The sequence below is a fragment of the Pelodiscus sinensis genome, chromosome 13 (genome assembly GCF_049634645.1).
Source record: "Pelodiscus sinensis isolate JC-2024 chromosome 13, ASM4963464v1, whole genome shotgun sequence".
Taxonomy (NCBI): Eukaryota; Metazoa; Chordata; order Testudines; family Trionychidae; genus Pelodiscus; species Pelodiscus sinensis.
Window position 1 is genome coordinate 5,043,053 of NC_134723.1, and position 7,227 is coordinate 5,050,279.

A 7,227-nucleotide genomic window follows, 5' to 3' on the forward strand; every position below is an offset into this window, starting at 1 on the left:
TTTGACCATTAAAGTAGCAATATAGACATTGTCCAATTTAAGCTAATGACCGGACAGAGCTTGAATAAAACAAATGCTAAAGCAGGGCTGCATCCATCGGAGAGCCTGTGCAAAGACGAATGAGCCTGCACACACACGTTTTCGGCTGGCTTGTGCTGCATCCTGTAGGCCAATAAGTGCAGCCCCAATGTAATCTGGTTCTGAATTACCAGGGTGTGTCTAGATAAACAATTGCACCTCAGTTTGCTGCTTTTTCACTGGGCACCGGGTGAGTGCACAACAGGCCACCTATCCATGTGGACTTGGGATGTCAACATATAGTCGACTACACGATTCACCGATAATCCTGGGTTTATCAGTTAATCCTATCAACTATATACACTTTCCCCCTCTGTATCAGGGCGGAGGGGTGGAGATGGGAGGCTCAGCCTCTGTTTGCGGCGGAGCTTGGGGGCCCCCCGCGCATAGGGGCTGCTGCGGCCTCGCATTGGTGCCTCATATCAGAAGCAGCAGAACGGGGCGGCAGGCGGGAGCCAGTCTATGCAGGGAGCAGATTTTAAACTAGCTCCCCTTGTGGCCCGGTTCCCACCTGACACCCTGCGCTGCTTTCTCCGTAGGCAGCAGGGGGCTCCCTGGCAGTGCTGCTGGCCCCACCCCTTGGGACTATCAAATAATCACATAACAGCTACGATTTGATGCGGTTACACAATTGTTCGATTAATCGGTATCTAAAACATCCCTAACGTGGACCCTGCTGCTGCTCCTAGAATGTTCCTTGGTGCACTTTGGTTTCCTGTTTCAGAGCGTAGTGGATCACACAGCACTTGGGAAGTGTTAGTGTGCAGTACCAGGGTCTGCAGGGCGGGCTAGCACACCCCTGCCTCCTGTGCACTAGCAGTTCATCTAGAGAAGCCCTTGAATGGTGATCGTTGCAAATAGTGTTGGTCCCTTTTTAGGCCACGTTTAAAACCCCATATGCTGCCGCCCACTAGACCATGGGTTCCCAAACAGGGGGGTACGAGGCGACCCAGCCCCCCCCGTCAATCCCACCCCAAGTTTTGCTGCTATTTTTTTGGGAGGGGGGGCATGAGGGTTTCTCAAAAATCAGAAAGGGGGCGTGATGTGGAAAAGTTTGAGAACCACTGACATAGACTCTACTTGGTGGTAGTCACCTCACACTGTCCTTAGCCATCAGGCGTTCGCGTTGATTGCCCTTCGCTGATCGGATGGCTGAGTTGGGGCTTCTCTCAGTGAGCATGTGGTCCTTAGATTTACTTAGGCCCGGTGGTCCCGTGATGAAACCACCACCGTTACCACTAATTGGGCCTCTTGGTACCCTCAGCAGAAGCAGTGACGGTTGCAGGAGTGTGGAGCGTGACCTGTGTGGAGCGTGAGCGAGGCCAGCTTTGAGGCATGCGTTTCCAGAGGTGTCTTCACGCTGCCTGGGCAGACCCAGAGTTGCTACTGTCTGATCCTTCCCACAAACTTTTTTTTTTTAAATTGGCCCTGTTGAAGTTACTCCCCTGAGACCTTCCAGATCTCCTTGCTTTGGTGACAGGGCCAACGGGCCGTTCCCCTCTTTCCTGGCTCGGTGCCTACGGTCACAGTGAGAGAGCCCAGGCAGTGTTTTCCGCTGGGGAGCCCGTTCTGCTAGGACCCATCAGAACTGATCCCGTCATGCTGGCCTCTTGTTTCTCCTGTTAGGATGCTGCTGGTGATGAGAGAGGGGAATGTTTAACTGGTCAGCCTCACTCTGACTGGTTAAGGTTATCCAGTGGGGGCTGGACGGGCCTCTCCCTGCCTGCTGTGGGCAGAAGGTTGCAGCAGCCCCTGCCTGGTATGAGGGGGGCCCACCATCCATAATGGAGCGACTGCTGCCCACCCTCCCCTTTAAACATATTAACTGGTTAACCAATTAAGTGGGGTTTTAACATCCCGCTGGTGACTCATCTTAAATCAGCAGATGTGCCAAGATTTATAGCTAACTCAGAAATCCCGCTGATGAACTTACAGCGCCACACACCTGCCGGAGGGGAGGGAGGAGGGATTAGAAAGAAGCACTGAGAGGCAGATGTGACTTGCTAAGGATGCTCTGCATCCCTGCCTCTTCTAAAACCTTATGGAGAGGGGTCCAAAGCAGGGAGCAGCAGGAGTTGAGGGCGCTCATGAGACGCTGCTATAACACCTGTGGCAGGGGAGAGCGTATGCCAACCCTTCTTCAGGGAGTTAAAAAAAGGAACGAGCCCCTCATCTCTCTTCCCATGTTCCCTTGTCCCAAATGTAGCTGCAGTAAATAAGCCATGAGCACTTTGCGTTTTGGCTCAGCTCTGCCCACCTCCAGAGAAAGCAGTGTGAGCACGGGGTCATGCAAACCACAGGGCTGGCTTTCTGGGTCGTGTCCCTGCCGGCTTCTGAATCGCAGGCTTTCTTTGCTCTCCTGTTCTGGGGCGAAATGGAGGGGGTGCAGGGTCTGCAGACGCTGCTTTGTCTTTCCCGTACAATATTTATATTACACGAAAGTGCGGGAATTCAGTTTCTGAAATAGCTGCAGCTCTCCCCCTTGGCCAGCAGAGAGCAACCCTGAGAAAGCTCATTGATTTCAGAGCCTGTATAGCTGGAACCTCCACCACATTCCTTGCTGAATTCTCTCCGGGGTGGTCGGGAGAGGGAACCTCGTCCATACCCCCTCATCCTGTGGCCTTGCTAACAAGAGATTCTGTGCAAGTATGGTGTGAATACCTAGGCCAATCATTCTATTGTACATTTTAAACATAGCACAAGAGAGCAGGGTGGCTGACTTCAGTGCGGCTCTCTTTTTATTCATAGCCCTTAGGGCCTCCAGCTGTGGAGCAGGGCCCCATGGTGCAAGGTGCTGTACAAACACAGAACCAAAGGCACCACAAGGTCAGTTCTAGGAGCTTAATGATCTAAGCAGGCCGGGCCATCCTGAGGCTTTATGGGACACTGCGCAGTACTATTAAATGGGGGCCCTCTGCCTATGGGAGATGGTGATATTTTAGAGCTGTGATTTTTATAAGCTTCAGCAACACGCTAATGAAATATTTTTAAAGCAAATTTTAAACTAAGGTCCAGTTGACTCAGTAAATCCAGAAACTGACAATCTCTACCTGGGGTTGGCAAATACTTGTTAAATGGCTTCATTGCCACTGGAATGGCTCTTTCATAGGCTCATTGTCTGCTAATAGGCCTGGCGGGCATTTTCACTTGTAAGTCAACTACGTCCTCTGCGGAGGAAGCAGCACCACAGAACAGGGTAGGAAGAGGTTGGTTGAGTGGACATTAAGACCCAGTGGTGCCCCAAATTTTTGGGTACCTCATACCACTGCATATTCTGTGTATTATGGGTGAGGACGGCCCTGTAAGCAGGGTCTGATGTAGCTCAGCTACTCAAAATATGTTAAAGGCAACTTGGACAACACCACACACTCTTTTTTTTACTATGTTGCGAACATACTAGATTTCTGTAATGTGGTTGGGGGTGCTTTGTGTAGCTGAAGAATAAGGAATATGTTGCAATCTGTTGCTCTCCGTGTTTTGCAAAGGTGATGGTGGTGATCCCATTTTACCGATGAAAGAAAAGACACAGAGTCGCTTCCCTAAGATCATATGAGCACGGGGCAGAGTTTTGCACGGAAAGTCAGGTCTTTGACATGTGAGTTGACGCCTAAGTGCAGCTCTTGGGAGGTTTGAAGGAGCCATGTTTTCTCTGTTCCCCGTCAGTTTCTTTGTTCTCCTGTGGATGCTTCTCAACACATCTGCAAGCCTCATGCATTGTCACTTCAGATCTTTTCCCTTCCCACCACAGATTTTCAGATGTGGCTAAATAATGGGCTGATCTCCGGCTTGGCAGCTCTGCTCAGGAATCCAGAAGATTCCGAGTTGCTCATTCATCAATCAGTAATTGGGGGGTAGATTCCCCACTCTACTTCTGGCTGCTCTGTGTGGCATGGGCAGTGCAAAGTAGCCTGAAGGCAGCCACAGTGGGAAAACCCCTTGGGCAGCCCCACTACAAGTTGACATAAATGAGAGCACCCTTCATGCTGTTCTAAGTTGATGGCCTCTGACTACCCACAGGATTGTGGGAGGCTGGGGGGTGGCTCGGAGTTATTTTTGTCCCCAGCATCTGCTCTGTGCCCAGGAGTGAGCTATATCAGTAACCCATGAAAATTTCAATAGGATTCAAGCGCAGCCTCACGTCTTAAAGTCACATTGGGACGGGAAGGCATTGTGGGATTGCACTGGATTATTAACGGAGGTGTTCCACCGAGGCCGTTTATTGTGGCTCGTCCCTCTTTGATGTGCGGCATCGGTGGTGTTGTTAACAAGCTGCTCTCTGGATTTAACTGTGATGTTCCTTTCCAGGGGATTTTGAGCTGTGAGCAGCGTGCCCTGGGTTTCCTTTGATGGAAGCACTTGTCTGACAGCACCACACAGCCTCATAAATATAATTTAAAGAAAGGAATAAAGAAATTCTGCTTCAGGGTATATAAGGATCCCCACGGTCCCTGACATGAACAATCTAACTGGAACAGAGACCACCCGTGTATACCTCATTAAGATCTGAGCTTTAGATGGCAAAGCCGAAATGGCCATTCTATGTCCAGCCAGACCATGGACTTGATGCAAAGCTCGGGGATAGATTTTCTACTGGGAGTCTCATAAATCCATGCAAAAGAGCTCCGAGCAGCCCAGCCAGCGAACAGCTTATTCTCTGAAATCTACAGAGTGATCACGGCTCTTGCAAAGGGGTTGTGAGTCCACAAAGATGACTGTACAATGAAAGGGCTTTTTATTTATTTATTTTACGCAAGGCGGGGGTGGAAAATCAAAGCGAGAAACACAGCCCGTCCTGGGAATGCAAGAAGGGCTGAGGCTGATGACAGAGCTCCATGTCTTTGTTCATCTTGGCGTCCGTTAGCTGAAAGAAATGCCTCCAAATGAGGCCTGGGCATGGGTGAATGGCCTAGAAGTAACATAAACTTATTTAACCTTCTTCCAAATGTGCCCAGAAACTTTGAGGCTTGGAAAAGTTTATTCTTTCCCTTTTGTTTGCATATGCCTTTGCTCTTCAGGTCCCCGACTAAGTTAAGAAGCATAAACTCTGAAACAGCTCAGGCTAGGGTTGCCAGATACTTTCACAAAAAATACTAAATTAATGGAGATTGCCTTGCTCCTAGAGCTGGAAGGGACCTTGAAAGGTCATTGAGTCCAGTCCCCTGCCTTCACAGCAGGACCAAGTACCATCCCTGACAGATTTGCCCTAGATCCCTAAATGGTCTCCTCAAGGATTGAGCTCACAACCCTGGGTTTAGCAGGCCAATGCTCAAACCACTGAGCTATCCCTCCCCGCTAAATTCTAAACATGGCGGGGAAAAAAATTGGTTGAGCAAAAGGAAACGGGGGACTGAATTGAGCAAAAAAAAAAAAAAAAAAGAGTCACCGTGCCTTTAAATCCCCCCTCTCCTCCCACCCCTGCCAGAAGAATGTCCCATGCGGCCTTCCGTCTGGTACATGCAGGGGCAGATGACCATTTTGCGGGGCTCCCCTTTGCCACGGCGCATGCGCTGTGGCGCCACGGTGCATGTGCGGGACTTTTTGAAGCGCGGGGCCTGGGACGGCCACCCCGCTCGCCCTGCCCTATATCCGCCCCTGGGTACATGTCCGGTATTTTCTGGGTTTTTTACCAGACAGAGGCCGCAAATACCAGACTGTCTGGGCCAATACCGGAAACCTGGCAACCCTAGCTCCGGCTCCAGAAATGCCCCATTGTCTTACGTTGGAAGCTCTGTGGGGCAGGGGAGCTTCTTTTTGTTCGGTTTGTCTGGTGCCTGGCACAATGGTGCATGCTGAGGTTTGCTAGGCACTACTGCAATACAAATGATAACGGTAATAAACACTGGTTCACCTCCCCTGAGGTTCGTAATGTTGGGAGGCCACATGTGAAAGAGCCCCTGTCTGCAGCCGCTGCCGGTAATTAAATACGCTTGATTTGCTCTGCTGTGAACGAGGCTAGATGACCTGCGTAGGGCCTCCAACCTTGTTACTGCTGATGGAGCCGCAGTGTTCGAGCAATGGTGAATGTCCCTAGTCCAGGCTAAGCTCATGATGGAGGCTAGTCTCATGGAATTTCCAGTCCAGCTGGGACCAGGAATTACCTGCTTGGAGGCGGTGGTAATGAATGAGGTATAAAATGCTAGCTTGATGGAAGTTTCTGGACACCTCCGGCCCAGTGTGTAGGCCAAAGAGATGTAGAAAAGCCTAAGAGGCGTGGAGCTGAGTGTTCAGAGGCTCATCTGTGTGGACCTGCCAGACCTTCTAAGGTTTCTCAGCAGTCAGGGAGACTTACGTTAGATGAGAGAGAAAAAGAACAGTACAGGTTGCAATATCGCTTCAAGATATTGGTGTATTTGCCCTGTCCCCGTTTGCCCATTCTCTACCATAGCAGTCCTGTGGTCAGTACATCCTTCCTCTTACTAAAACAAGCACTTAAAAGAACGAAATAAAAAATCAAATTAGAAAAAAATAAGGGATGTTGGCTGTTAGCCTGTACCACTGCTATATGCCAAATGGATTGTGTGTGTGGTTAGTCCGAACAGTTTAAAAGTTTTTTCTGTTGCTTTAAAGTCAGTGGAGCCAGATGGCTAAGGCACTTTGATTTTGTAGCTACAGGGCCTTGTTCCTTTTAAGGCTATGGAGGGGTATGTCTACACTGCCCCCCTAGTTCGAACTAGAGCCTAATTCGAACTACCTACTCCGTGCCACGTGAAGCCGCGGGCACGGAGTCCGCGCTAAGGGGGATTTAAAAATGGCGGCGCCCGGCAAGATGCAAATGAAGCCCAGGATATTTAAATCCCGGGCTTCATTTGCAACTTCGAATGCCTACATTAGCCACCCTAGTTCGAACTAGGGTGGCAGTGTAGACATACCCGAGGGGAGATCCAAGATGCCTGGAGAGAAGGGGAGAAACCATAGAGCAGGGTGGTCCAGGAGATTGGGCCTTGGACGGAAAGCTGTGGGACCTTTGGCAAGTCATGGTGCTGCTCCGTGCATCAGTTTCCCCATCTGTAAAATGCAGTTACTGATACTGACTTCCTTGGTAAAATACTTGATGATCTTGGGGGCTATTCAAGAACGAGGTTATGTAATCGTGAATAAAGCACGATACAAGGCAATACATCCTTGCCTCCCGGGGCTGGGAGGGTGAGT